This window comes from Hypanus sabinus, chromosome 10 (assembly GCF_030144855.1).
Source record: "Hypanus sabinus isolate sHypSab1 chromosome 10, sHypSab1.hap1, whole genome shotgun sequence".
In the NCBI taxonomy this organism is placed as follows: Eukaryota; Metazoa; Chordata; class Chondrichthyes; order Myliobatiformes; family Dasyatidae; genus Hypanus; species Hypanus sabinus.
Genome location: NC_082715.1, coordinates 123,478,836 through 123,506,682, shown reverse-complemented (window position 1 = coordinate 123,506,682; position 27,847 = coordinate 123,478,836). Strand labels below are relative to the sequence as shown.

Sequence of the window (27,847 nt, the reverse complement as noted above, 5' to 3'; positions counted from 1 at the left end):
CTCAGGTGTGTTAAGTTTTCCAACATAAAACACAAAACTAATTGGAAAGAAACACGGAGGCGGGAATCCATGTTTTGTTCTTGTGTGTATGTATAACATCGTGGCGTGATGACGTATGCCATTTACATACTTTTACATATAACCTGTGTAAACAACAAAGAATGCTTAATCAAGCAAAGTATTTACAATATTAATCAAATATTACTGAAATCTTTAATACACAACAGGGTGTTTGACCGTGCAAGTGTGTGTGAGCAGAGTGCACAGCATACAGCCCTGAGGGGCACCGGAGTTGAGGATGATGGGGAGGGGGAAGTGGTTATGCAATCTGACTATCTGAGATCTGTTAGTTAAGGCCAACACCCAGTTGCCCAGTGGTGCATTTAGACCGAGGAGCAGGAGTTTGTTCACCAAGGTCTGTGGGACAATAGTGTTGAATGCTGAACTGAAATCCAGAAACAGCAAACTGACGTAAGTGTCCTTGTTTCCTAGGAGTGTCAGGGCCAGGTGCTTGACAGATGCGATGGCACCTGTTGGTAGAGCGTTTCTGTCGGTAAGTATATTGGTGAGTGTTCACTTTGGCAGGAATGGAGTTTTTGATACGTGCCATTGTAGAGCTGCCTTTCTGATGTTGCCCCCCCCCCATTCCCCACAGACAGATTACTGGGGTGGGAGAGGTGACAGATTAAAAATTAAAAGACCGTGGAGGTACATGTGTAGGAAAGGCTTAAGGGGAAAGTGGTCAAATGCTGATAAATGAGACTAGCTTAGGTGGTCATCTGGTTGACTGGGTCAAAGGCCCTGTATCTGCTCTGTCTGACATATGGATAGAGGTTGGATCATTTAGGTTTATTTTCACAAGACTTTTGAAGAAAAGGTGGGGTCCCATTGAAATCTAGAAACTTTGTACAAAACTGGACAGATCAGATGCAGCAAGGCTGCTCCTGATGGCAGGTATCTCCATGATGGGGGAGTATATCCCTCAAGGCTAAGGGGTAAGACACTTAAGATGAAAATGAGGAGAAATTTATTTTCCCAGAGAGTGAAGAACTTATGGAATTCTCCGCCAAAGAAAGCAATTAAAGCTAAAGCATTGTATATTTTTAAAAAATCTGTTGTTCTTATGCTAGAGAGGTCAAGGAATGTGGGGAGAAAACTGGCACGGGGACTGAACTTGGAATGATCAGTTATGGAATCATTTTAAATGGTGGAGTAGGCTCGAAGGGCCAATTGGGATTTTCCTATTTCCTCAGATTCTAATTCTTTGGCAGCTTGTGAAATTAACTACAGAGGTCATACTTCTATTTTGTGAGGTTAAAGATGTGTGGACATGAACTAAGTGAATGTTCCCCCGTCTGCCATTCAGACTATCTAGTCCTTAATAGCATTCATCCACAGCAAAGGCCTCCTCCCATCTCAATTCATATCACCCAATCAGCAGAGGCCTCTGCCTCCATGGGTACCTGACCAGACCTCACTTCGCACCTGTGAATCGCTCTTTCATCATTGAAAATTCATGGCTATCCGTAAAGTTCCACCCATGCGATCTTTCGGCTTGTAGAGAATCACAGACTCCTTTGTGCAGTGAAGTAACACTGACTGGGAGGAGGTCCATCGTGGCCCAAAGCTCACTTTGCCATACTGTGGAGCCGATTCGGAAGTGGCTTGGAGCCAGGGAAGTTTTACAGTCTCAACAACTGTTAGAGGGTTTGTTTCTTGGACAGAACTTCTATAAATCTGTCCACTGTTTGTAAGTGTTGAATTCATTTTTGCCATCTGCTTTCCATCTTCTGTGGACACTGCTGCATTGCCAAAATAGAATGATAAAGGCTCATGCAGACTATTCCCCCCACTGGCCTTGTTCTAACCCATTACAAATACAGTCCAACTCTAATTCCAGAGCCCTGTATCATTTGCCATTTTGCAAAGGGACATTTACTTTTGTTCACACAGGATGCCATTTCCTCATTTCCTCTCAGCAACAGTTTTATTACCTGGCAAAGGAAGTTTTCCAGCTACTGGGAGCTTTACTAAGGCATCCAGTCATGGTATTAGCTCAGTTTTCTCTCTCCATTATCAAAATCCCACACATCATGATGTTTTACTTTCATGAACTCCCATCATCTCAGATTTACTGTTGGTTCCTCCCTCTAACTCCTCACAGTACCCCTCAACAGGATGATCTGCCAGCTTGTTTCAACAGCAACACTGACCTCACCATATCAGAGACATGCCAGTTGTCCTACCACCTTCTCCACAACAAAAAAAAACTCCTTTCCCTTTCCCCACTTCTGTCAAAGGATCTTTTACTGGAAGTGTTTCCTCTCTACAGATGCTGCCTGACTTGATGAGCACTTCCAGCATTTTCTGTTTTTATTTCAAATTTTCAGTATCTGCAGTTTGTTTTTGAATTTTCAACATTTTGCTGCTGCTGGAAATTACTGGGGCATTGGAGATTATTACTGGGATTTCCAACAAGTTTGGAAACACATCTTGAAGTGGCATCAGAAAAAGAACTGGGGGAAACTTTCTTTGGTCACTCCTCCGGAGCGGGGGGGGGGGGTATGGGTGGGGGCACACGTGGTGGGAAAAGTTATTATGGCGGTCACATTACTGGACTTGTAAATCATCAGTAAATTTATAGATGGTATTTAAACTATGCCTAACCACACATTCATGTGTATATAGAGAGTAGAGCAGTGGGCTTCAGCACACACCCCTGAGGTGCGCCAGTGTTGATCACCAGCGAGAAGGATATGTAAAAACCAATATGCACAGATTGTAGTCTTCCGGTTAGGAAGTCGAGGATCCAATTGCAGAGCCCCAGGTTCTGGAACTTCTCAATCAGGATTGCAGGAATGTTGGTATTAAATGCCAAGTTATAGTCGATGAATAGCATCCTGACATAGATGTTTGTGTTGTCCAGGTAGTCTAAAGTCGTGTGAAGAGCCATTGAGATAGTGTCTGCCGTTGACCTATTGTGGCGATAGGCAAATTGCAGGGGGTCCAGGTCCTTGCTGAGGCAGGAATTCAGTCTAGTCATGACCAGCCCTTCAGATTCACTAATGAGAAGGAAACCAGTCACACTTATTGGTCTGTTCAATATTTGGGGTATAAATATAAACCAAATCTGAAGTACTGCGTACAGTATTGGTTTCCTTGTAGTAGTTCAAATGCCGAGATCATGAGTGGAAGAGGATATCAGTTCTTAACAGTGACTTCATTCAATCCCTGGTAATCAATGCATGGATGCAAGAAGCCTCAGTTTTCACCAAGCTTGATCTCCATAACGTCTACCATCTTCTCCGCATCCGCGAAGGAGACGAGTGGAAGACGGCCTTCAACATCACCTCAGGCCATTATGAGCACCTGGTCACGCCATTCAGTCTCACCAATGCCCCCTCCAACTTTCAAGCCCTGGTAAATGACGATCTCAGGGACACGCTGAACCAATTTGTTTGTGTATCTTGACGACATTTTGCTTTTTTTCTAAGTCCCTGGTTGAAAACACAGGTCACATCCGCAGAGTTCTCCGGCACCTTCTGGAGAACCAGCTCTTTGTGAAGGCTGAGAGATGTGAGTTTCATCGCAATACAGTCTCCTTCCTGGGGTATGTAATTTCAGGCGGTTCCATTCAGATGGACCAACAGAAGGTCAAGGTGGTGGTCGAATGGCCCCAGCCTTTGACTCGTCAGGAGTTGCAACGCTTCTTGGGCTTTGCTAACTTCTATCGCTGCTTCATCAGAAATTACAGTACACTGGCTGCACCCCTCACTGCTCTTATCTCATCGGCTGTCAGATTCTCCTGGTCCCCTGCTGCTGAAAAAGCATTCTCTGACCTGAAGGAACATTTCACCTCTGCCCTCATCCTATTCAACCCGACACAGACCGGCGGTTCATTGTGGAAGTGGATGCGCCTGACATTGGTGTAGGACCCGTTCTTTCTCAGCGCTCGGCCAAGGATGAGAAGGTACACCCCGTGCCTTCTTCTCTCACCGCCTGACTCCCATGGAGTGGAATTACGATGTCGGAAACCGGGAGCTGCTGGCTGTGAAGCTAGCTCTGGAGGAGTGGAGGCATTGGCTGGAGGGAGCAAAGGTGCCATTCTTAGACTGGACTGATCACAAGAATCTGGAATATATCCATACTGCAAGATTGTACTGTCAGGACGCTGGAGCAGGGATCCAATCACAGATGCAGTACTGTGCACACAGTGATATTAATTGAGTAACAAATCCCGAGGTGCAAACAAAGTCGGCGTCAAAGTTCAAGCAGAGATCAAGACATCCAGAGAAATCCAAAAACCAGAATCAGGAAACAGAGTCGATATACAGACAGACAGACAGACACAAATGCTGGAAAGGCTCAGGAAAACTCACTGGTACAATCTGACAACAAACAGGTGAAAACACTGGACTGAAATACACCGAGCAATAACCAGAGAGGCAGATGACAGGTGGAGCACAATGAGACACGGGTGGCAGCAATGCAGGTAATAATGAGAAGCAGGTAAGAGACGGAGTGCTCAGTGATACAGGGGCTGGAGCAGAGCAGGAGCGGGGACAGGAACATGTGGTAATACAAAACCACAGACTGACAGGTGGGAAACACACAAAAAGACAGACTTCAACTGTAAGTACTGACAATCTCACTCCTGTACGCCTTCTCATCTCCATCTGAGATTCTACCAACAATGGTTGTATCATCAGCAAATGTACAGATGGTATTTGAGCTATGTCTAGCAACACAGTCTTGGGTATAAAGCGAGTAGAGCAGTGGGCTAAGCACACAACTCCAGGCACACAGGTTGACTGTTAACTGCCTTCAGAAATGACTATTCACTCAATTCAAAAGACCTTAGGGACTGAATAAAAAGATCTGGGCTTGTTAAACAATAAATGATACAAAACCAAGATCTTCCAGCTGCAAACTAGATTTGTTGGGATGCTCCTGGGGACGGGTGTCGTCAGGCCAGTGATGTGTCAGCTTCAGTAGCTGGCTTTCCCACTGATGTGGTGCAACGTGTCACTGGGTTAGCCATTGTATTGCCAGTACTGCCTCCGCTGGGGTTTGACTGACTCACTTAAGGACGTGATGTGCGACTGGCTGTCACCCTGCCCTAGAGCAGGCTGCAATTTAGGTCATGCCTTGCTGAGGGTTGCCAGGTGGACGGAAGGGCAAAGTCACTGACACGAGAAAGTGCACGCTCCTGTGGAGTATTGCTCCCAAAGCAAACTGCAGGGATAGGGAGCTGACTGGATGGGTTGGATTGGCTTATTATCAGCACATGTACCGAGACACTGTGAAAAGCTTTTGTTCTGCATGCCATTCTGATGGACCATATCATACATAATTATACAGCAGTAAAAAAAAACACAACGAAAAATATAGCTTTGCATTTAAAGAGGGAGTTCAGTGCAGATGACGTGATGATGCAGGTTGGAGGATCAGGAGTTTGTCCTGTAGCATATGAGAGTCCGATATAAGTGGGACAGAAGCTGTCCTGAATCAACTGGTACGTGCTCTCAAACTTTTGTATCTACTCCCAATATTGAACAGCATGGCCCAGGAGTCTGTTGACAATAGAAGTGTGGCATGTGGAGTTCATGATCCTTTGGCACTGCACAAAAAGTTAGAATTGATACACTATATACACTCTTCAAGAGGCTCAGGCACAATACCACTGGAGAATCAGGGACAAACAGAGCCGAGGGAGGTATTTAGATCTGTTACTGCCTCTTTGAAAGAACTAACAATTAAGCCCCACTCTCCCACTCTTTTCCAAAAGTCCTACGCTTTTTAAAAAAAAATCAGAGATCCTCTCTGACGACTAAAATGTTATTATTGACTCCACTTCCACTGTGCATTCAATCAATACATTCCAGCCCATTCCCTGATTACCAAGCCTTCTGTCAGTAGTGTTACGGATTCAGCAACAATAAATATATGAGTGAGGCAGCGGTTTTTATAACAAATAAAACATTTATTAAACACTGAAAACAAACCCCCAAAAGTAAACAAACCACTAACGTAACCGGAAATCAGCTGCTGTGCGGCAGCTTAAACAGTTCTTAAAGCAATGAAGCTTAAACAGTTCTTCAAAGTAGTACTGCAAAAGTTCAAAATGTTTACAGTCCATTAAAGGAGAGACCTTTTAGATGATTTAAATTCTCTTTCACGTCGTGTTGTTGTGGTTCCCAGTTGAACTGCACTTTTCCCACGAAGAATTTATGAAGATGGAAATGAAACAGCTTAAAGGCACTGACCTTTCCTTGACAAAACTGTTCCCAATCCTCTGCTCTTTCGCAGGGATTAACACGGGGACAGCCAACAAATTCCTTCTGAATGAGGATCAAACAAGGTCGAACCTGTTTCACCGTCGAAATCGACTTTCCTCGATCTTTTAACTCCCGAACTCCGATCTTCACTCTCCACTGATTTTTAACTGACAGTATTGTAAAGAAACTGCTGGCAATGACCTTTTAAACTTTAGGCATTAAATAAACCTCCATCTTTCAACCAATCTGCATCATAATATTGAACCACGCAGTGGCGTGAAGTCAAAATGGCAAATCCAGCCACGAACTGCCCCTCCTCACAGGGAGGGGTCCTCCTTTTATACCCTGTAAAAAACATGACCTCTACTGGCGGGAAAATGACGTCACTCCACCATCACAAGACCACTACCTTAAGTCCAGTATAGCTTCAACACCACTGTCACGTGTCACAGGTACGTAACAGTAGCATTAGTTTTCCCTAGAAATTCATCTCCAGTCACTAATGTTAAAATGTGCTTGATGCTGATCCTGGTACAACGTATGCCACTTCTTAAACTATAGTTTGGTTTAAGTTCAAGGAACTGAATTTCAGGTGTGGAAAGTGCTGCTGTTATTTTAAAAGGAATCTACCATGCTTAACCCAGGGCACTACAAAATTGCTCAAACAGAACTAAGGTGATGTACTGACAAGACAGGAAACAGTTACCAGGGATCCATAAGCATTTTGACAAACCAAAGAGTAGTTTTAACATCTAATTTATTAATATTATCATCAGGGTCCCCCACCATCCAGGTCATGCTCTCTTCTCACTCCTGCCATCAGGAAGGAGCTACAGGACCCTCAGGACTCACACCACCAGGTTCAGGAACAGTTATTTCCCCTCAACCATCAGGCTCTTGAACCAGAGAGGATGACCTCACTCAACTTCACTTATCCCATCATTGAAATATTTCCATGACCTATGGACTCACTTTCAAGGACTCTTCATCCCATGTTCTTGTTATCTATTGCCCATTTATTTATTATTATAACCATATAACCATATAACAATCACAGCACGGAAACAGGCCATCTCAGCCCTCCTAGTCCGTGCCGAACTCTTGATCTCACCTAGTCCCACCTACCCGCACTCAGCCCATAACCCTCCACATCTTTCCTGTCCATATACCTATCCAATTTTACCTTAAGTGACACAACTGAACTGGCTTCTACTACTTCTACAGGAAGCTCATTCCACACATTATTTCTTTCTTTTTGTATTGGCAAAGTTTGTTGCCTTTTGCACACTGGTTAAACACTCAAGATGTTATTACGGTTATTATTCTGTTATGGAATTATTGAGCATGCCTGCAATCTCAGGATTGTATATGGTGACATATATGTACTTCGATAATAAATTTACTTCGAAATTTAAAATATTAATTAAGCATCCCTGGCATTGCCTGGTGTTTATTTATTTCCTCTCATTTGTGATTTTTGTTCCAGAGTTACGGGTTTATAGCATTTCTATCTCTGAGCATTTCTCATTTAGTCATCTGTCTTTAGCTTCTCTGCATTTTCTTTTCATTGTCTTATCAAGTTGTTTGTATTCTTCACTGCCTCTGGGTTTGATGGGTTTTTTTGTGTTGCATCGATTGTATTATATCTTCGGTATCCATTTCTTTTTACTTTTCCGCTCTTTTCGTGGGACGGTTTCTCTTGCAGCTTCAACCATGGATTCTTCAGTTTGTCCCAGGAAGATTTGCCTCTTTCATCCTGCAGCAATTGAAAATGGTTTTTCACCTTGATTGTGTATTCTGTTTTCAGATGAGGGTTGTTTTGTAGCTGTTGACAATCCAGTGGCTTTGTCAATCTCTTGAATAAATTCCTAGGACACGTCATGCGGAGAGATGAACTAGAAAAACCCATATTCTCTGGAAGGATTGAGGGGAGCAAACCTAGAGGAAGACCTCAGCTTATGTATATCAAAGGCCTAGCCAGGTGGCTACACATCGAGGAAGTGGAAGTCATCCAAAGAATGAGGGATCATTCTGTATGGAAAACCATGGTCACCAACATCCACATCGGATATGGTACCTAGACAGACAGATATTAGTGATTTAATTTTTGTTCTGTCAAAAAAAAATGCCTAACTAATTTGGAACCAGCACTAGCAGCAACTGCAAACTAATTCAAGTTATACTCTGTGTATTTCATTAGCAGAATCTTGATGTTCTTTCAAGTATTTGTTGTCACCATCACTAGCGTGTGCATTCCACAAGCAGTGGTGCAAATATGCACTTCCAAAATTACATACAGCAGTCTTGCAACAAATGCATAAAATGAATGTGGAAATTACCTTGCTCAGCAAGTGAATGCATCAAGGTTAAAGGCGACAGCTTAATTATGAGCAAAGAGGAAATCCTAAACAGATGGACAGAATATATAAAAGAACTTTTTGAAGGCCAAAGAGAAGAAAAGCCAAACATGAAGAATCTCGAAGAACCTAACATTCTAGAATCAGAAATTCAAGCAGCCATAAATAAAACAAGACATAAGAGAGCAAATGGTCCCGACAACATCGCTGTTGAAATGATTCTGGCCTTAGATGATGTTGGAATAGAGAAAATAACAGAAATAACAAATTAAATCTATGATCATGGGGAGATACCTGATGATTTGAGTAAATCAGTGTTCATCACACTTTCACAGAAAGAGGGGGCAACAGAACATCTGTGAGTTACATCGTACAATAAGCCTGATGAGCCACGTGGCAAAAATTATTCCCAGAGTAATCACGATGAGAGCAAGATGCTGTATAAACCCAGAAATCAGTAAAAAAAAATGCGGCTTTGTGGAAAACACTGGAACCAGAAATGCAATTTTCATGCTACGGATGATCTGTGAACGAGCCATCCAGGTACAAAAAGACATCTACCTATGTTTCATCGACTATACAAAAGCTTTTGACACTGTCAGACACCAAGATCTCCTGGAAGTGCTTCAAGATCTTGACATAGATGGGAAAGATATACGTTTCTTAAGAAACTTATACCGGGACCAGAATAGAAGGAGAAGTGAGTGAGAATGTGAATATCATGAGAGGGATCAGGCAGGGTTTTGTCCTTTCACCCGACTTCTTCCACCTGTATAGTGAAAATATTTTGAGAAGTATCAAAGACGTTAAAGGACACACAATTGGAGGCCATAATATAAATAACATCAGATATGCTGATGATATTGTACTAATAGCTGACTCAGAAACAAAACTTCAAGAACTACTCACTATGGTGGCAGCAGAAAGTAATCGCAGAGGCCTCTCAATCAGCACCAAGAAGACAGAAAGCATGGTCATCGCCAGAAAGACAAACATCCCACAACGTTTGATCAAGATCGGAAATACAAGCATCAAGCAAGTCAACAAATTCAGATATCTTGGCAGCCAAATAACAAGTCTTGGCAGGTGCGACACAGATATCAAATACAGTATAGCAATGGCGAAAGAAGCTTTCCAGGAGATGAAGACCAGGACTTCCGGTGATGACCTGCCTTGCATTCCCTCCCACGAAACTCGAAGAATAATAGCTGTTAAGTTACTTTTGACAATCTATGAAAGATATTTTTGCTAAGTAAAGAGTAGCGGAACATGAGTATGGCATCTTGAACTTCAAAACACACTGGAAAACAAGAAATACAAAGAGATACAGCTAGGCCGAAGCTAGCAAAGACGACAAGGACAAAGATATGGCCGTGATCTTACGTGAGCTGAAACAGCTGAGAAAAGAAAATCAAGAGTAATTTTTAGACACTAAGGCATCCCTATCTAGACTGGAGACCTCGGTAACAGATCTGAAGGAACAATTGGACCTACTTGAGGAGAACTGTCCCGAGTGTGAGTCCAGAATTAGTGCTAATGAGGACGCACGGTTCTGGCATGAGAGCGCACTTAAACACCTGTTGAAGAGAGATGCCACTCTTCCCGCAGCTTGCAATGATCTCCAGAACCACGTACGAAGAAATAACCTAAGACTCTATCAGATACCTGAGGGTAGTGAGAAAGGAGACATGGTGGGGTTTGTCAAACAGTTAATTAAAACAATGCTTCGGCTGCCAGAGGACTTAAATATACACATTGAGAGAGCCCACCAATCCCTGATCAGAGAGCCCGCGCCCTCTGCACCACCGTGCTCCGTCATTGTGCGCTTCTTGGACTGCATCAAGCACGGGCTCAAAAACAAGTTACGTTTCAAGGCAGAGTCATCTACTTTGATCAGGACTACTCTCCTGAGGTCCGTAAAAGAAGAGCAAAGGTCCACGCCACGATCAAGCAGCTAAAGCAGAAAGGGGTGGAAGCAAACAGTCGCTTCCCAGTGCAGCTGAGAGTAAACCTGGACACTGGAGTGAAGACCTTTCCTTCCCTGATTGAAGGTGTATCCACACTGAACAACCCGGACATCTCCGTGCCGCTGAGTGGGAGGGAGAAGCTAGAGCATCGACTCATCAGCGAGGTACGGCAGGTGCAGTGGAGGAGGGGGCACTGCGCTGCCGGAGGCAGACACGAGAGCTTTCCTGACATTAGAAGAGGACAACTACATTTTTTCTTTCAAAGAAGGAAGTATTATGAATGGTGTCTTCTTTGGACTGATTAACAATTTCTGGGTGTGAGTAATATTTAACTGTCTTTGCCAAAATGTACAACTATTTACCAGTGTAACTGACATGCGAGGGGTGATTGAAGTTTGTGGCCTAAGGTAGAAGGAGTCAATTTTAGAAAACCTAGCACATTTATTTTTCAACATGGTCCCCTCCTACATTTACGCACTTAGCCCAGCGGTCCTGGAGCATACGGATCTTGGACCTCCAGAAAGTGTCCACAGCAGGGGTGATTGATACGTTCATTGCCTAAGGTAGACGGAGATGAGTTATACAGCTCTCGTTACATGCACATGCAGTTCAACTCTGAGTGATTATGCAGAAAGTTTGAAGTTAATAACTCATCGGGGTGATTGATAAGTTTGTGGCCCAGTGTAGAAGGAGATGTTATTAACATCAAGGTTTCTGCAAAATCACTTAAAATTGTTGACCTGCATGTGCATGTAACGAGAGCTGTATAACTCAACTCCTTCTACTTTAGGCCACAAACGTATCAATCACCCCTGCTGTGGACACTTCCTGGAGTCCAAGATCCGTATGCTCAATGACCGCTGGACTAAGTGCGTAAATGTAGGAGGGGACTATGTTGAAAAATAAATGTGCTAAGTTTTCTAAAATCGACTCCTTCTACCTTAGGCCATGAACTTATCAATCACCCCTTGTATTTTGATATACTGTACAATGCAGTTTCGTGGGGGGGGAGGGCGAGTTAAATTTTGTTAAGCAGACAGAAGAGGAAAATGAATCGCCAAGGGAGGGCAACAACTCAATCAGAGGGATCTATGTTTTCTCTGTAGTTTGTAGCTATGAAAGCACTGTGTACATGTTCCCCAGAGAGAAGCAGCTGTCATTACTCTCTGCCTAATTATTATCAGGGGGTGGTCTTGGTAAGAGAAAAAGTAGTTGTAATAATTTGTTTTATCAGGAATTTTAAAAGTCCAACTGGGTTTCTGGAAATTTTGTTTGATTTTGTTGTGTTTTATGAGTTATATTCTTTTGTAAATAGTTCTCTGGGCATTGGCAGGTCATCACAAGTTTTTCAGTTATTATACTATAAATTGCTGGGTTTGGTTAAAGCTGAGAGAGGGGTGGTGATGTAGTAAGAGAGATAGTGTATCATGGCCACTTTGAACATAATTAGTTGTAATATTAATGGAATCAATCACCCCATTAAAAGGAAAAAATATTGGCTCACTGAACAAGGATGATTGGAAAGACCTACAGAAGTGTAGGGATGCCTTGAATGAGTCGCTGACATATAAAGTGGAAGGAGCACTTAGATACACAAATCAGAAGTATTATGGGATGGGGAACCAGGCCAGCCGTCTGTTAGCGTTTCAGTTGAGAAAGGCACAATCTAACAGAGTTGTACCAAAAATTATACATTCTTTAACTTTCTCTGAGGTATCGAACCCAAATGATGAAGCAGAGGCGTTTATGGCCTTCTATAAAGATCTGTGCGATTCTTCCGATCCACCACAAAATAAAGGCAAGCTGGACAAAATTTTCAGAGACATCTGTATAAACAAACTTTCAGAAACTGAGATTGTTCCACTGACACAACCAATGTCAGAACCAGAAATAAAAGATGTTACTAAAACATTGAAAAATAATAAATCTCCGGGTATGGATGGATTTCTGGGTGAGTTCTATAAGGTATCTACAACAGAACTTACTCCAATTTTATGTAAAGGTAATTATGTAATTTATGCAAATTAGGTTTTCTGTAATTATGCTCTGAATAAACATGACCCCCCTCCCCCGGAGAGCTGGTCAGAGGCAATCATATCAGTAATCTACAAGGATAGAAAGGACCCTATAGCATGTAGTTCATATAGACCTATCAGCCTGCTTGGTACTGATGTGAAGATTCTTTGTTCTATTTTAGCAAAGAGACTACAGAAATATATATAAAAAAATTAATTACTCTAGATCAAACTGGATTTAATCTAGGCCACCAGGGAGAAAATAATGTCAGAAGAGTATATATATATATATATATATATATATCAAATAATATCCAGTCTTTAGCACAGAGATCTGTCCACCCTTCAATGCTTCTTGGCTTAGATGCCGAGAAGGCATTTGATAGGGTGGATTGGATATAATGAGACTATACCTTAGAAAAAATGGGTTTTAATGCAACATTTCGAAGTTGTATAAAGACACTGAATAAAGATCCAATTCCCAGCATTAGAATAAATGGATACTGTTCCAATTTCTTCAGGCTCAAAAGGGGAACCAGACAGTGAAGTCCCCTATCCCCGATATTATTTGCCTTAAGCATCGAACCACTGGCTGAGTTAATAAGACAAAATGAACAAATTGAGGGTATAACAGATAAAGGAGGTATAACCCATAAGATAACTTTATTTGCAGATGACATTCTTCTCTTTATAAAGAATCCTCTCTCATTGGTTCCCCTGCTTATGCAATGTTTGAGAAGTTATGGAGAGGTCTCTGGATACAAAGTTAATGAAGCAAAATCTGAAGTTGTGATGATTAGAGGGACCTGGCCAAGCCAGCTGGATGATGAAATGACGCTTCGTTGGCCAAAACAGGGCTTTAGATATTTGGGGGTTAGTTTACCTCATAGTTCCTCCCAGCTCTTTGCAGCCAATTATGTTAAACTTATTAATCAAGTGAGGAGAGATCTTGAACATTGGGAGATGCTTCCTTTATCACTGATAGGTAGAGTAGAAGTGACCAGGATGAATATTTTGCCCAGGTTTCTTTTTCTTTTCAGTGCTCTACCCATGATAGTTCCTACATCTACTTTTAAAATGTTGAATAGACTCATCTGTAGGTTTATATGGCAGAAAAAGAGGCCCAGGGTGAGACTACAAGTGTTATACTCAAATAAAAAACAGGGAGGTTTAGCTTTACCTCATTTAAAGACCTATCATTGAGCTGCCCAATTAAGAGCAATTGTGTCATGGATCAGAGAAGACGTGGATTCAAGATGGGTTCACATAGAGCAAAACTCAGTTGATGAGTTATCTTTAGCAGCTCTTCCCTTTTTAAACCCAAACGTGTTGAAGAATGTTGAGACTCAGAATAAATGGGTTAACTATACATTGAAAGTATGGGATAGAATTAGGAAAAAATTAGATCTTCCAAGGACTATATCAAGGGCAACCAGAAATGCATTCATTTCAGATTTTATTCCAGCAAGACTGGATTCTGGTTTTAACAGGTGGGCGCAAAGAGGCCTGGTGATTATGGACCAAATGTTTGACGGTGAGGCGATCAAATCTTTCTTCCAACTCCAAACTGAATTAGATCTTGTATCAAACAACTTTTATAGATTCCTCCAAAATAGATGTTACCTTACATCACACAAAAAATGGAACAATCTTAAAATATAGCCAAATAACTTGGAAAAATTTTGGATAGAGATCATCATGGGTAGGACACAATCGCAGAAAATTGGATCTTATACATATAAAAAAATGCACCTGGATACAATGGATAACACGTTAGATGTTAAACATAAGTGGGAATTGGAGGTAAATACCATAATAGAAGAGGAAGTGTAGCAGAGGTCTTGGGAGTCATGGCATAAATGATTGAATAGTCCCAATTGGAGGGAATTTGCTTGGAAAATAAGGATGAGGTACTTTAAAACCCTGTTAGTATTATCATTATGGTGGCATCTGTTAGTCTCGCAAGGCCATGGATCTGTGCTTGGAAAGTCTACTGGAGTATCCTCTCCAGGGCGCAGGCCTGGGCAAGGTTGTATGGAAGCCCGGCAGTTGCCCATGCTGCAAGTCTCCCCTCTGCACGCCACTGATGTTGTCCAAGATCACTGAGGAAATAAGAAGGATTTTAGATATAAGTATACCCTTTGAACTTAGACATTTAATTTTAGGCAACCTCCTGCAATCTGCATTAGAGGAGAATAAACTATATACGTTAAGAGTCTTGATTCTGGTTGCTCATAAAATGATAACTGTCAACTGGCTTAAATCTCACCCACCCACTTTGGAACAATGGACACAGAGATTGGAAGAAGTGAACTGTATGGAAAATATCACTGCAAGTTTACAACTGGAAATGGACTCTTACTTGGAAAGATGGAACTCTGTTATAGTGTACCTGGCACAGTGAAAGGCCCATACAGGGGCCTCGTAAAATGCAGGACTTCAGTTGATTTGCTGAGGACTGTGATTTTATTTAAAATAGATGTAAATCTACATTGAGGGGTGAAGTAAAGTATGTATGTTTGTGTTTGTATGTAATTGTATGTATTTGCTCTTCTTTCTCTTGCTCCTACTCTCTTCTACCCCTGGTATTGTTATTATAGGTATTTACCATTGTGCAGTAAACTGTGGACTGATAGCCCATGCTTGTTCGTAGATATGTATTTGTTCAATAAAGTTCAAAAAAAGACCATATTAACAGACAGAAAGATGAGCATGTACACTAAAAACAATACTGCATTGCTACATTTATTCTGTCCTGACTTATGGAAATAACTGCTCCCCAGCAATGACTAGAAGCAGCTGAATTATGGTTCTACAGGAGAATGTTAGAAACATCGTGGACCACACACACATCAAATGAAGAAGTTCTCAGAAGAGCCCAAGCTGTTGGATCACTCATACCAACAATAAGAGAAAGACAACTCAGATTCCTAGGACACATCATGCGAAGAGATGAACTAGAAAAACTCATATTCTCTGGAAAGATTGAGGGGAGCAAACCTAGAGGAAGACCTCGGCTTATGTATATCAAAAGCCTAGCCAGGTGGCTACACATCGAGGGAATGGAAGTCATCCAAAGAACAAGGGATAGATCTGTATGGAAAACCGTGGTCACCAACGTCCACATCGGAAATGGTACCGAGACAGACAGACACTTGAGATTTAATTTTCGTTTTGAGTTAATTTCTTGTTTTCTAATAGCACTTTCCAAACTTGGGCTTTATCAATCTCTTGAATAATGTCCAAAAAAATGCCTAACTAATTTTGAATCAGTACCAGCAACAACTGCAGACTAATTCAAGTTTTACTTTGTGCATTTCATTAGCTGAATCTTAACGTTCTTTCAAGTATTTGTTGTCACCACCACTAGCATGTGCATTCCACAAGCAGTGGTACAAATACACACTTCCAAAATTACATATGGCAATCTTGCAACAAATGCATGAAATGAATTTTGAATAGTTGATATTTATTACTGGTAAAAATTTATTGGAGAAATAAATTAAGAATCATCATTTGGGGAGTGTTTCTTCAGTTTTTATCAGTTGAAATATCTAAAGAAATAGCTCTATTTATTCCTAGATGAGCTTGATAAAGTGTTGTTGTTGAACCACCTCTGAATCACTGTATTCCTTCTGAAGAAGATTTTCCCACAGTAATGTCAAGAGGGATTTTTACCCAACAGTGCCTGAAACAGGACAGTGTGTAACACACAGGATTTGACCCATTGAGCAAGATTCACTTATACTGTCCAAAGTCAAGCAGCCCAAAGAGTTTCACATGCACCAAACAAGTTTCAGGCAGATGACCAAAAACTTGGTCAAAGCGCTGGAACATTTGGACAAAGTTAATAAGACAAAGCAACAGTTGTGAGTTTCTGGGTAGATATTAAATCCAAATATGGCATGAAATAGTCTTCTTAAAATCTGAGTTTATTTCATATCTGGCAGATGAATTCCATAACAGTGGTATTTTCAAATAAATCCTTCAATTGCGCGTGTGGAGTAATATCAACAAACGTCTGCACTTCTGCGACAATGATGGCTAACAGCTCTGAGCCCTCCAACCCTCTCAACTAAATGTCAGCTCCAAGCGCAAATAATAAAACGCCTCAGCACAGAAGTAGCTCCTGGTGAAAGTTTGATGTGTTTATGCTGTAATATTCCTGTTCCTTTTTAATGAAATGACAGGAAATTTATTTTAAAGAAAGCCAGCTCTTGAGTTTTGCAACGTCAGGACAGTTCCATCAATGCGTCTGCGTACTTATAAATATTTACGCATGGATGGCCTTTCTCTGCCTTGGAACCGAAAGGTTTGGGTTTCACCTGGCCTCTGGAGTATTTTTTATGGTACTGTGGTGCTATAGTGGGCCAATGTGGTGAGCACTGATTGATACTAAGTGGGTTGTTCTCACCCTTTCCACTCTCAATGGCACTGGAGGCAAGAAGTTTAACTAACAATAAAAAGAATTAGAAGTTCAGAACTAAGCTCTCCTTTGTCAGTCCTGACCTCGGTGCAACTCTGTTCACAGAACCACTCAGTTATGTGATTTCTGGCAATCTTGAACTCTTCCCCATGTGGGGTCCTTACCACAGCCTCCAATTCCTCCCTTCCTGTGATATAGAGGTCCATGATGGTGCCCCTCTCCCATCTCCCCATCCCTCCCACCAGGAGAAATGTTCTTCTGGTCTCCAATCCCTCCCACATGATCTAATGACACTTTCAGCAGGATATCTTTCTCCCAGCCTTCAGTTCCTCCCACTTCATGGTCTATTGACAATTATACTATCTGCTCTATGTTCCAACTCCCTGGGTGATCCGAGGTCTAACCTCCCTATTTGGTAATTCGTTCCTATTTGTTTGCCTGTCATCCAGGCAAATCGTGGCTTTTCTTTCTATAGAATAACATCATTGTCTACTGGCACCTCTGAAAATTAGATGGCACTAAAGTACAGGAAGGGAGAGTCTGTGTCATTGAGATGCCAAGGTGACCTTTAGGCCTGAAGTATCTGGGCCCCAAATGTTACCTTAGCTGGGTCTTACTTTCATCCTTCTTCATAGATGGTATGAGGTATGACCAATCAGAAAGAAGAGAAGACCCTGTCTCACCCCAACATAATCAAAGCCATTCAGCTCCAGAAACACTTTGAACAAAGGAAGAGGGCCTGGTGTCACTATCACACCCTGAAATTATTGAATGGGATGTTTGAAGAATATCTAACATCTCTGAGCATATAGAGAAAGTAGAAACTCCATAGATGCCAGACCTGATGAGCCTATTCTGATCTTTTTTTTGTATTTACTTCAGATTTCCAGTATTCCCGTTGGTGTATTTCCATGGTGAATTGGTAAAAATTGTTTAGGGTCAACAGGGACATGAGAGCTTGAGAGCGGCTTCAGGCTGGCTAATGAATTCCAGGCCTGGAGTAAGTCGCCAGGCAACGTGGTCTAGGACCCAGGTCCTAGTGTGAGGTACAATTTGCTGTTTAGACCAGCCCAGATTGGAGGCGATAGCCGACTTCACTTGCTCTCCACAATCTTCACTCCTCTCGCCAAAGCGCTGGAGCCTTTTGCTGTTCAGTTGTTGGGTCAATTTAATTGAATAGGGGCAAATTGCAGTGGGCTGAAGCTGATGCGTGCCATGACCAGTCCCTGGGATGTCAGCTGCCGACCACTGTAATGAGCTCTCTGGACCTGCTCAGGGAGCCGGAGAGCATAGGGCTCCAATGTTTCTAGATCTCCTTAATTGGTTGATGGTTGTTTAATGACTTGTTAATTACGACCAATAAGAATGGCCAGGCACAGATCATCACCAATGGTGAAGTCATGAGTTAAACTGGAAGTTTTTGTTAATTTTGGAGACAGTGGATGCTGGAATCTGGAGCAACAAACAATCTACTGGAGGAACTCAAGTTCAAGTTTAATCATCATTGAACCATACACACGGATACAGCCAAACAAAATCCTGGGCCAAGATACAAAATGCAGAACCAACAGTCACACACAGCACAAAGCACATATGCTTACGATAGCAGAAAGACATACAGTCACGAAGTAAATATAGCCCAAGCCCCTGAGTGTGTGGCCTGTAGATTGATGGTTAGTGGCATGTTATCCCAGAGCCACATCTCTGCAAGAACAAGCACACAGCAGTTCCTCAATACATGCCAATGCAGCCACTGGCAAACGCAGTCCAGGTTGTCTTCCACCGAGCGAGTACCAGAGGGCAGCAATGACAGGAGGGGCCAGCCGCCAAGTCCACTGCGCCACACTGCCACCAGTGTCTCGTCCCCTGGGTGACTACAACAGGCAACCTTCAGCATGAGCAGTGTCTGTGGGAAGAAAGGAATTGTCAGTGCTTTGAGTCAGAACTCAAAAACAGGGTTCTCATCCAGGGATGCAGCTTAAAACATTGGCAACTCCTTTCCCCCCTCAGATGCTGCTCGAACCATTGCGTTCCTCCAGCAGATTGGTGCTATATGCTCATAATGTGGCATTTCTGATTGTGCATGGAAGGCATCTGTGCATTTCAGCTGTTCACTTTAGTTAAAATAGGTGAAAAGATATGTTGAAATCAGCAAATCGAAAGGAAGGTGTGTAAAGTTTAGATGTTACAGCTGTCCGCAGGGTCAGGGCTCTGGGTGATTGGGACCAGGGTCCAGCTACCTGGTTCAGTTGTGTGGAATGAATGAGGTCAGTGCTCCCTCTGCTGGTACAGATGAGACAGTTTTGAGATGGGAACCTCCAGGGACACCTACCATTAAAAGAACCATGTTAATAATAGCGTCAGTAAATGATCACGTTCGCCAATGATGCTAATCAGAATCAGGTTTATTATAACTTGGTTTCTTATACCAGGTTTATTGTTTTGTTAAATTGGGGTGTTTTTTTATTAAATGCCATCGTGAACAATAGCCAGATCAGAAATGCAGATCAAGTCAACTAGTTCCTAAAGAGAACTCTGATAGGCCAATCAGATGGTTCACTGCTGCTCAGCGATCGAGCATGTGGTCTCTCTTCCTGCCATCACGGACATTTACACTACACCCTGCATCAGCAAAGCAAACAGCATTACGAAGGACCCCACGCACCCCTCATGCAAACTCTTCTCCCTCCTGCCGTCAGGGAAAAGGCACTGAAGCATTCGGGCTCTCACAACCAGACTATGTAACAGTTTCTTCCCCCAAGTTATCAGACTCCTCAATACCCAGAGCCTGGACTGATACCTTACTGCCCTAATATCCTGTTTATTATTTATTGTAATGCCTGCACTGTTTTGTGCACTTTATGCGGTCCTGGGTAGGTCTGTAGTCTAGTGTAGTTGTTTTTTTTTTCTCTCTCTCTGTTGTTTTTGTACTGTGTCATGTAACACCATGGTCCTGAAAAAGCGTTGTCTCATTTTTACTATGTACTGTACATAGCAGTTGTGGTCAAAATGACAATAAAAGTGACTTGACTTGACTTCAGAAATATTAAAGAATAGTAGAAATGCCATGTTTTTTTGGCAGCAGCACAGTGCAAGACATTGCACTGTGAGACGGAGGTGAGGGACGGGCTGCTCTGCAAGGTTTACTCACCTCTGCGATGAACTGAGGCGGTGTCCTGTAACTGATGAGCTCCTGGTCCGGCTGCAGTGATGACTGGTTGTGGGCTCACCTTCGTGATCTTCAGTTCTGGATGTTATTTGCTTATTTTTATTGTTGCATGATTTCTCTTCTTCTCTGCCCATTGGGTGTTTGACCGTCTTTTTTTTTTTGATGGGTTCTCCCGGGTTTCTTTGCTTTGTGGCTGCCTGCAAGGAGACAGATCTCGAAGCTGCATATATATACGTGTTTAGATAATAAACGTACTTTGAATTTTGAACATAACAATACTATAAAAATAGACAAATAGTGCAAATGAAGAATGGTGAGGTGTTTATGGGGTCATGGACCTTTCAGAAACCTAATGGCAGAGGTGAAGGAGCTTTTCCTAAAACTCTGCTACAAAATGGCAGAGTTCCTCCAGCCACTCTGAGAGGGCACAGTTTGAAGGTGCTTGGAAGTAGGTATAGAGGAGATGTCAGGGGTAAGTTTTTTACGCAGAAAATGGTGAGTGCGTGGAATGGGCTGCTGACGGCAGTGGTGGAGGTGGATACGATAGGGTCTTTTAAGAGACTCTTGGATATGTACATGGAGCTTAGAAAAACAGGGCTATGGGTAACCCTAGGTAACTTCTAAAGTAAGTACATGTTCGGCACAGCATTGTGGGCCAAAAGGCCTGTATTGTGCTGTTGGTTTTCTATGTTCTATGTTCTAAAATAACTTTCAAGGCTGTGGGGAAATCAGGGGAATACATTACTAGATGGGATTGCTTTACTAGAGGCCAGCATAGACTCAAGGGGCTGAATGGTCTCCTTCTGTACAATTGCAATCCTTCAACTCTAAGATTCCATGAGCCCAGCTGAGTCTTGGCACCAACAATCTTCAAAGATGCTGTGAGGTTATTTAGCCTGCAGACAGAGGTCCATGCCCACGTCACACCTGTCCGTGGCATTGTGCAATACTGATTGTCACTACCTAACTCCACTCTCCTCCATATGAAGAACCTAGAACACAAACACTGACTTCACATCCAGAAAAATATTGGTTCACATTTTGCTTTTCCACAGAAATCGGATTAATCAGCATGCGTGCGCGCGAGCGCGCGCACACACACACACACACACACACACACACACACACACACACACACACACACACACACACACACACACACACACAGTGCTACTGCTTGAACTAACACCAAGGTGCCTGCATTTCTGCACAGCCTCCTCAACATGAAGACATCTCAAAGCACTTCGCCGACAAAAGAGTTTTTGAAGTGTAGATATCACGGGTTCAATGTTCCAGAAAACAGATTGCATACAAGAAATGCTGTGGCAAAATTGCAAAGGAAGTTAAGAGGGGGTGAAAATTATTGGCAAGAAGCATCCAAGAAAACCTGAGATTGTTCTACAAACACATTAAAAGTCAGGGGATAACAGGCAGAGTTCATTTGAGGCCAAAATGGTGGCCCATGTGTAGAGACAAAAGACAAGGGTATGGTTCTTAACAAATAGTTTGCATCAATAGGGAATGATGCAGACTTGTAAACTTGTCAAAAAAAAACACATAGAGTACTATGCAAAAGATTTAGGCACACGTGTGTATAGCTAGACTTTTGCACAGTACTGCAGTAATTTTATGTATTGCACTGTCCTGCTGCAAAAGAAAAGTTTCATGACTTACATGAGTAATGATAAACCTGATTCTGATATTGTTCTCTATTGTTGAAAGAGAGTGGGAAGGGGGCAGGGAGAGGGGAATCATGATTGGGAAAAGGGAAGGAAGAGGGGAGGGAGCAAGAAACACCAGAGAGACATTCTGTAATGATCAATAAACCAGTTGTTCAGAATCAAATGATTTTACCTGGTGTTTCAGGACTGTGTGTGTCTGCACCCTTCCCCCTCCGGCCCTGGCACTCCTTCTCAGCCTCCTGTCCCACACCCTCCCACAGGGCTCCACCCTCACCATTCCCAACATCCTTTGCTCCCACCAGATTTACAGATTTGGTGTCTGCTCCATATTGATGAACAGAGTAGTATGCTAAAGTTTTGGGCACCCTAGATATATATACAATTTAAAGTAGCACATAGGGCTCATATGTCTAAAGACAAGCTCGCTCGTCATATTGCAGATATATCTCTTTACTGTGACAGATGTAATACTGGAGAGGTTTCATTAATTCATATGTTTTGGTCATGTTCGAGCCTTGAAAAATGTTGGAAAGATGTATTCCAAACTTTTCCTGTACTTTTTAAAGTTAGTTTTAAGCCCAATCTTTTGGCTGCCTTATTTGGTGTTGTTGAGGAAAGAGTTATAATTTTGAAGCCTTCTCATTCGCGGGTACTGGCTTTTATTTCTCTTATGGCTAGGAGGGCGATCTTACTTAAATGGAAGGAGGTTGCCCCCCCCCCCCCGCCCACATGCTCAATGGTTATATGATGTTATGTCATGTTTAAATCTAGAGAAGATTCATTGTTTGATTTCTGATTCTAACCAAGATTTTCAAATGTTCTGGGGACCCTTCCTGAACTATTTTAAAAATCTTTGAATTCTTATTAAAATATAAATCTGGGCTACTATTATAAAACACTATATGGTAAAGTACTCTTTTTTTTTCTCTTGTTTTTTTTTACCAACCAGCTTTGTCTTGGTAGGGGGTGTAGATATTTTATATAATTAACCATACAATTGTATTTCATCATTCAATTTATTTTATTTGATTTATAGTAAGTATCCTTATGAATTCTGTGTTTGTGTATATAATATTTAATAAAAAATATTGGAAAAAGAGATATATATGTGTGTGTGCGCCTTAAGACTGTGGCACAGTACTATATAAATGAAAAATAGAAAAGGAGAAAATGGCATAGTTGTTGATGTTTGAAAATCAAACAGGGGCTAGACATTACAGTAAGATGTAACACACAAAGGAAAATCAATGAACAAAGGGATGTTGTGGTGATGTCCACATTTCCATGAATGTGGCATTCTAAGTAGAGTGTTGAACAAGACATATGGCTTGTAAGCCTTCATAGGTCATGGCACAAAATGTAGGGGTTGTGACATTTAACCATACTTGCAGTATTGTGCCAAGTTCCAGATGCCCACGATATGGATAGGGATCTTATGGATATTTTATGGATAGGGGAATCAAGGGATATATGGACAAGGCAGGAACTGGGTATTGATAGTAGATGATCAGCCATGATCTCAAAATGGCGTTGCAGGCTTGAAGGACAGAATGGTCTACTTCTGCACCTATTGCCTATTGTCTATTGATAGGAGAGTGCAGAGCTGATTCAGCAGGGTGTTGCCTGCACCGGAAGACTTTAGTAACAGAGGGAGATTCGATAGACTGGGTTTGTTTTCGCTGGAACAAAGCAGGCTAAGGGAAGACTTGCTAAATATACAATATTACATGAACGATGAACAGGAGAGATCCTGCAGTTGCTGGAAATACAAAGCAACACACACAATGCTGTAGGAACTCAGCAGGTCAGGCAGCATCTATGGAAACATGTTTCGGGCGAGATCCTTCTTTAGGACTGGAAGAAATATAAGGTAGATAGAATCCTTTCTCCATGGTGGGAAAGTGGGAAGAATTTATTTTCAGAGAGAGTGGTTGATAGGTAGAACACAGTGCCGGGTGAGATGGTGGAATCAGAAACAATTACAATGTTTAGATTGGATAGCCAAATCATCAAAGAATACAGACCTAATGTGGGAATATTAGATAGGTATAGATGGGAAAATAGGTGAGCATAAACATGGTAGGTCAAAGCTCCCAATTCCGTGCTGTAAAACTCTTTTTTCTTAAAGGTTCCCTGATAATCACTTTTAATTTTTTTCTCATGTTGCAGAACGTGGTGTTACAGAGCATGTGCACAGCAGCAGACGATAAGGTGCAAGGCCAAGGTGAGGTCAAGAGCACATCCAAACTCTTGTAGGATAAGAGCATGTATCTATCTTAGTGCATATCTGCTTTCACCCTCATATCACCACACACACACGACTATAACCCATCCAGCCAATCAAGTCTGCTTTGTCATTGAAACATGGCTGACTTATTTTCCATCCCAATCCCATTCTCCTGCTTTGTCCCATAACCTGTGACATCCTTACTAATCAAGAGCCTATCAACCTCTGTTTTTGATATGCCCAATGACTTGGCCTCCACAGCCATCTGTGGCAATGAATTCTACAGGTACACGACCCTCTGGCTGAAAAAATCTCTCCTCATCCCTGATCTGAAGGGGCATCTGAGGCTGTGCCCTCTGGTCCTGGACTATTCCACTATAGGAAACAGCCCCCCCCCCACATCCACTCTATCTAGGCCTTTCATTATTCCGTAGGTTTCAATGAGATCCCTTCTCATTCTCTAAGCTCCAGCAAGTACAGGTCCAGAGCCATCAAATGTTCCTCACACATTAACCTTTTCATTCCCGGGGTCATTCCCATAGACCTCATTTAGACCCTCCCTAATGCCAGCACATCCTTTGTTATACATGGAGCACAAAAGCTCACAGTACTCCAAATGTCCTTTAATGTCCCAGCATTACATCCTTGCCTTTATATTCTAGTCCTCTTGAAATGAATGCTAACATTGAGTTTGCCTTCCTTATTGTTGACTCACCCTGTGAGTTAGCATTTCAGACCGTTCGACATCGGAATATAATTAGGCCATTTGGACCATCTAGTCTGCTCACCTGATTAAATATCCTTCTCAATGCCTGATTTATTATGCCTCTCAATTCTATTTTCTTGCCTTCTCCCCATAACTTAAAGCCCTTGCTAATTAAGAACCTATCAGCTTTAAGTATACCCAATGACTTGGCCTCCCCAGCCAACTGTGGCAATGAATTTCACAGATTCAACCCCACCCCCCCCCACCACCGGCTAAAACAAATCCTCCTCACCTCTGTTCTAAAGGAGTGTCCTTGGATTCTAGGCTGTGCTCTCTGGTCCTAAAAATGGTCTGGACAGTCTAGACCGGGGGTCGGCAACCCGCGGCTCCGGAGCCACATGTGGCACTTTTACGTCTGTGCTGCGGCTCCCTGTTGCTTTGGGAAATAATTGGTCAGTATTTAATTAAAATGTATTTTATGTTAGTTTGTTAGTTTTTGAAATGTAATTCTAAATTTGAAGATTATGGTGATCTTGTACAATCTAAATAAGACGTTGTGGCGACCCATTTCCTGACACATCCGAACCGGCTCACAATTAGCCAGCGTTCAGGCTAAGGGAGATAGCCTACGAGGGTTTGTGAGTACGTGCCTTTTGCAGCATCCGCGCCCATGGGGGGGCGGGTTGAGGGAGGCTTAAAAGCAAGTCTGTTTAGTTCGAATAAAGCTATCTTTGACTGCAGTTTACTGACTGCGTGTAGCACACCGCTACAACGTGTTTTTATCGCTGGCTGTCCAGAGGGGAGGTGCTGAAACGCTTTGTCGCGTGTCTGGAAGAAGTGAAAACTTTTCTGGGCAGCAAAGGGCTCACCTTTCCTGAGCTGGAAAAGCCAGAGTGGCTGGAAAAGCTACATTTCATGGTAGACATGACAGCGCACCTGGTCACGCTGAACACAGCTCTTCAGGGGTAAGGACGTACAGCCCTGCACATGTTGGAGGATGTTTTGGCATTCGAGCGCAAGTTGACAGTGCTTGCCAGAGATTTACAGAAAGGCACATTGTCTCACTTCCCCAATTTGAGAGAGTTCAAACAAGGTCATGACATGATAAATTCGGAGTATTTACATTCTGCAATCATCGCAATGCAAACATCGTTTGGGAAATGCTTCTGTGAGTTCAGAGAGGAAAAAAAACACATTATCCTTCCCGGTCACTCCCCTAAGCATCGATAGATCCCTACTGAATACAACTGCATTGTCAGGTGTGAGTCAACCTGACCAAGTATGATAAATATTTTAATTACCTATTATTTTACGTATATTCATATGTTTTCATTGTTCAGTGAAATACTCCTTTTATTTTTCAGGTTGACAGCTGGCTGACGTTATTTTTGGTTTGCTGCTGGCGGCAAATTTAAGTTTGGCGTTTTTCATAAATACAAGAAGGACTCAAATAGACGTTGAGTATTTTACTTAAAAGTAACCTTCAACCCAACGTCTTTTTTTCGGAGTTCAAAATGTTTTTGTTGCATGCAGAAATGTAATTTCGTTTTCTCTGCAGGAGTTCATCAATTCCATAAATGCAACACATTATAGTTTGTTTATACATAGCATAAAGGCAAAACTAAATGTTGTATGCAGTGTTATTTCATTTTAAATGTCAAATGGGTTTTGCGGCTCCCAGTGTTTTCTTTTCTGTGGGAAACGGGTCCAAGTGGCTCTTTCAGTGGTAAAGGTTGCTGACCCCTGGTCTAGACAGTGCCTTCAGGGATCCTTCCTACAGGACTCGCTGTGTCTTTGCCCCATCGTGTCTGCAGCTTGTTCTGTGCTGACTGCTGCCTGCTGGACTTGTAGCCCAAGGTGCTACCCTGAAGGAAATTTTCTGTGAAGGACAGGTAGCGCAACAATGTCCCACTGATTCAACCCTGTACAAGGAAGGGCCTCATCTTCCCCACCTTTAAGTGCACCATGAGCCGTTGACTGAGTTCTTGGGCAGCTGTAAGAAGCTGTCCGAGCCATGCGTCAGAGCTTTCCTGACTGCTACCCCCCTTGACCGCGTGGGAGCAAGCCCCGTGAAAGCTGAAATAAAACAGATGTCTGTTCGATCAGGCAGCCACAGACTGGGTTAATTTTTCAAGTCAAACTAATAAAAGACCATCGCCCTGAAGCCTCTGCTGTTTCTGGCTCAGTGGCTCAGTGGCACTTCCAATATCATCCCTTCAGATTTTAATTATCTGTAGCATGCAGATAACTACATGCCACCCCCACCCCCCCCCCCCAGTCATTCCGTAAGATTGTGGGTGATATGATGTTCGGCTTCAAGTTTCACTTTCCTATCTGATCCACATGACACATAGCTCCTCCATCAACATTCAGAATTAGGTTTAATATCACTGGCGGATGTCGTGAACTTTCTGCACAAAAGCCCCAATAATTCCCATATCTGAGTTGCAGACTGGCTACTTGGAAACAGAGTCCAGGGAGATACAGAATCACATTGTTACTACAGCACAAAAGGAGATCATCTGCCTCAGCAAGTCAATGCAAGCTCACTGCAGAGTAATCCTGTTTTCTCACAGTCCAGAAAGTTATTTTCCTTCAAATGCCCACTTCAAATCCATTCGGAAGGATCTGGTTTCATTTCTGAGAGTGGATTTCAAATTAGAATCTTCTTTTGAGCAAGTAGGTACTTGCTGATGGTGAGAGGGCTGGAGAGGGGGTTGTGTTCGATTGCTCATGCATGGAGATAGTTCAGATCCCCTTCCATTTTCTGTTAATTTGATTTATTTTCAATTACCTGAACCTCAAAGTTCTAAGTAAATTCATTATCAAAGTACATGCAAGTCACCATATACAACCCTGAGATTCATTTTCTTGCAGGCATACTCAATATATCCATAACAGAATCAATGAAAGCCCACACCAACTTGGACATTCAACCAGAGTGCAAAAGTCAGCAAACAGTGTGGGGCCACCCTGGTTTCCTTGTCTGTGTGGGTCTAGGGAAGACAACCTCGTGAGAT

The 27,847-nt window shown here is 42.4% G+C and overlaps 1 long non-coding RNA gene across 1 annotated transcript; it reads left to right on the top strand.

The window, feature by feature from the left end:
- The first annotated feature begins 201 nt into the window (after positions 1 to 201).
- LOC132400346 (uncharacterized) lies at positions 202 to 26,573 on the top strand. Its single transcript, XR_009514231.1, has 3 exons — positions 202 to 553; positions 24,064 to 24,118; positions 26,192 to 26,573. It is a non-coding gene; the product is annotated as an uncharacterized LOC132400346 (long non-coding RNA).
- Positions 26,574 to 27,847: the final 1,274 nt, after the last annotated feature.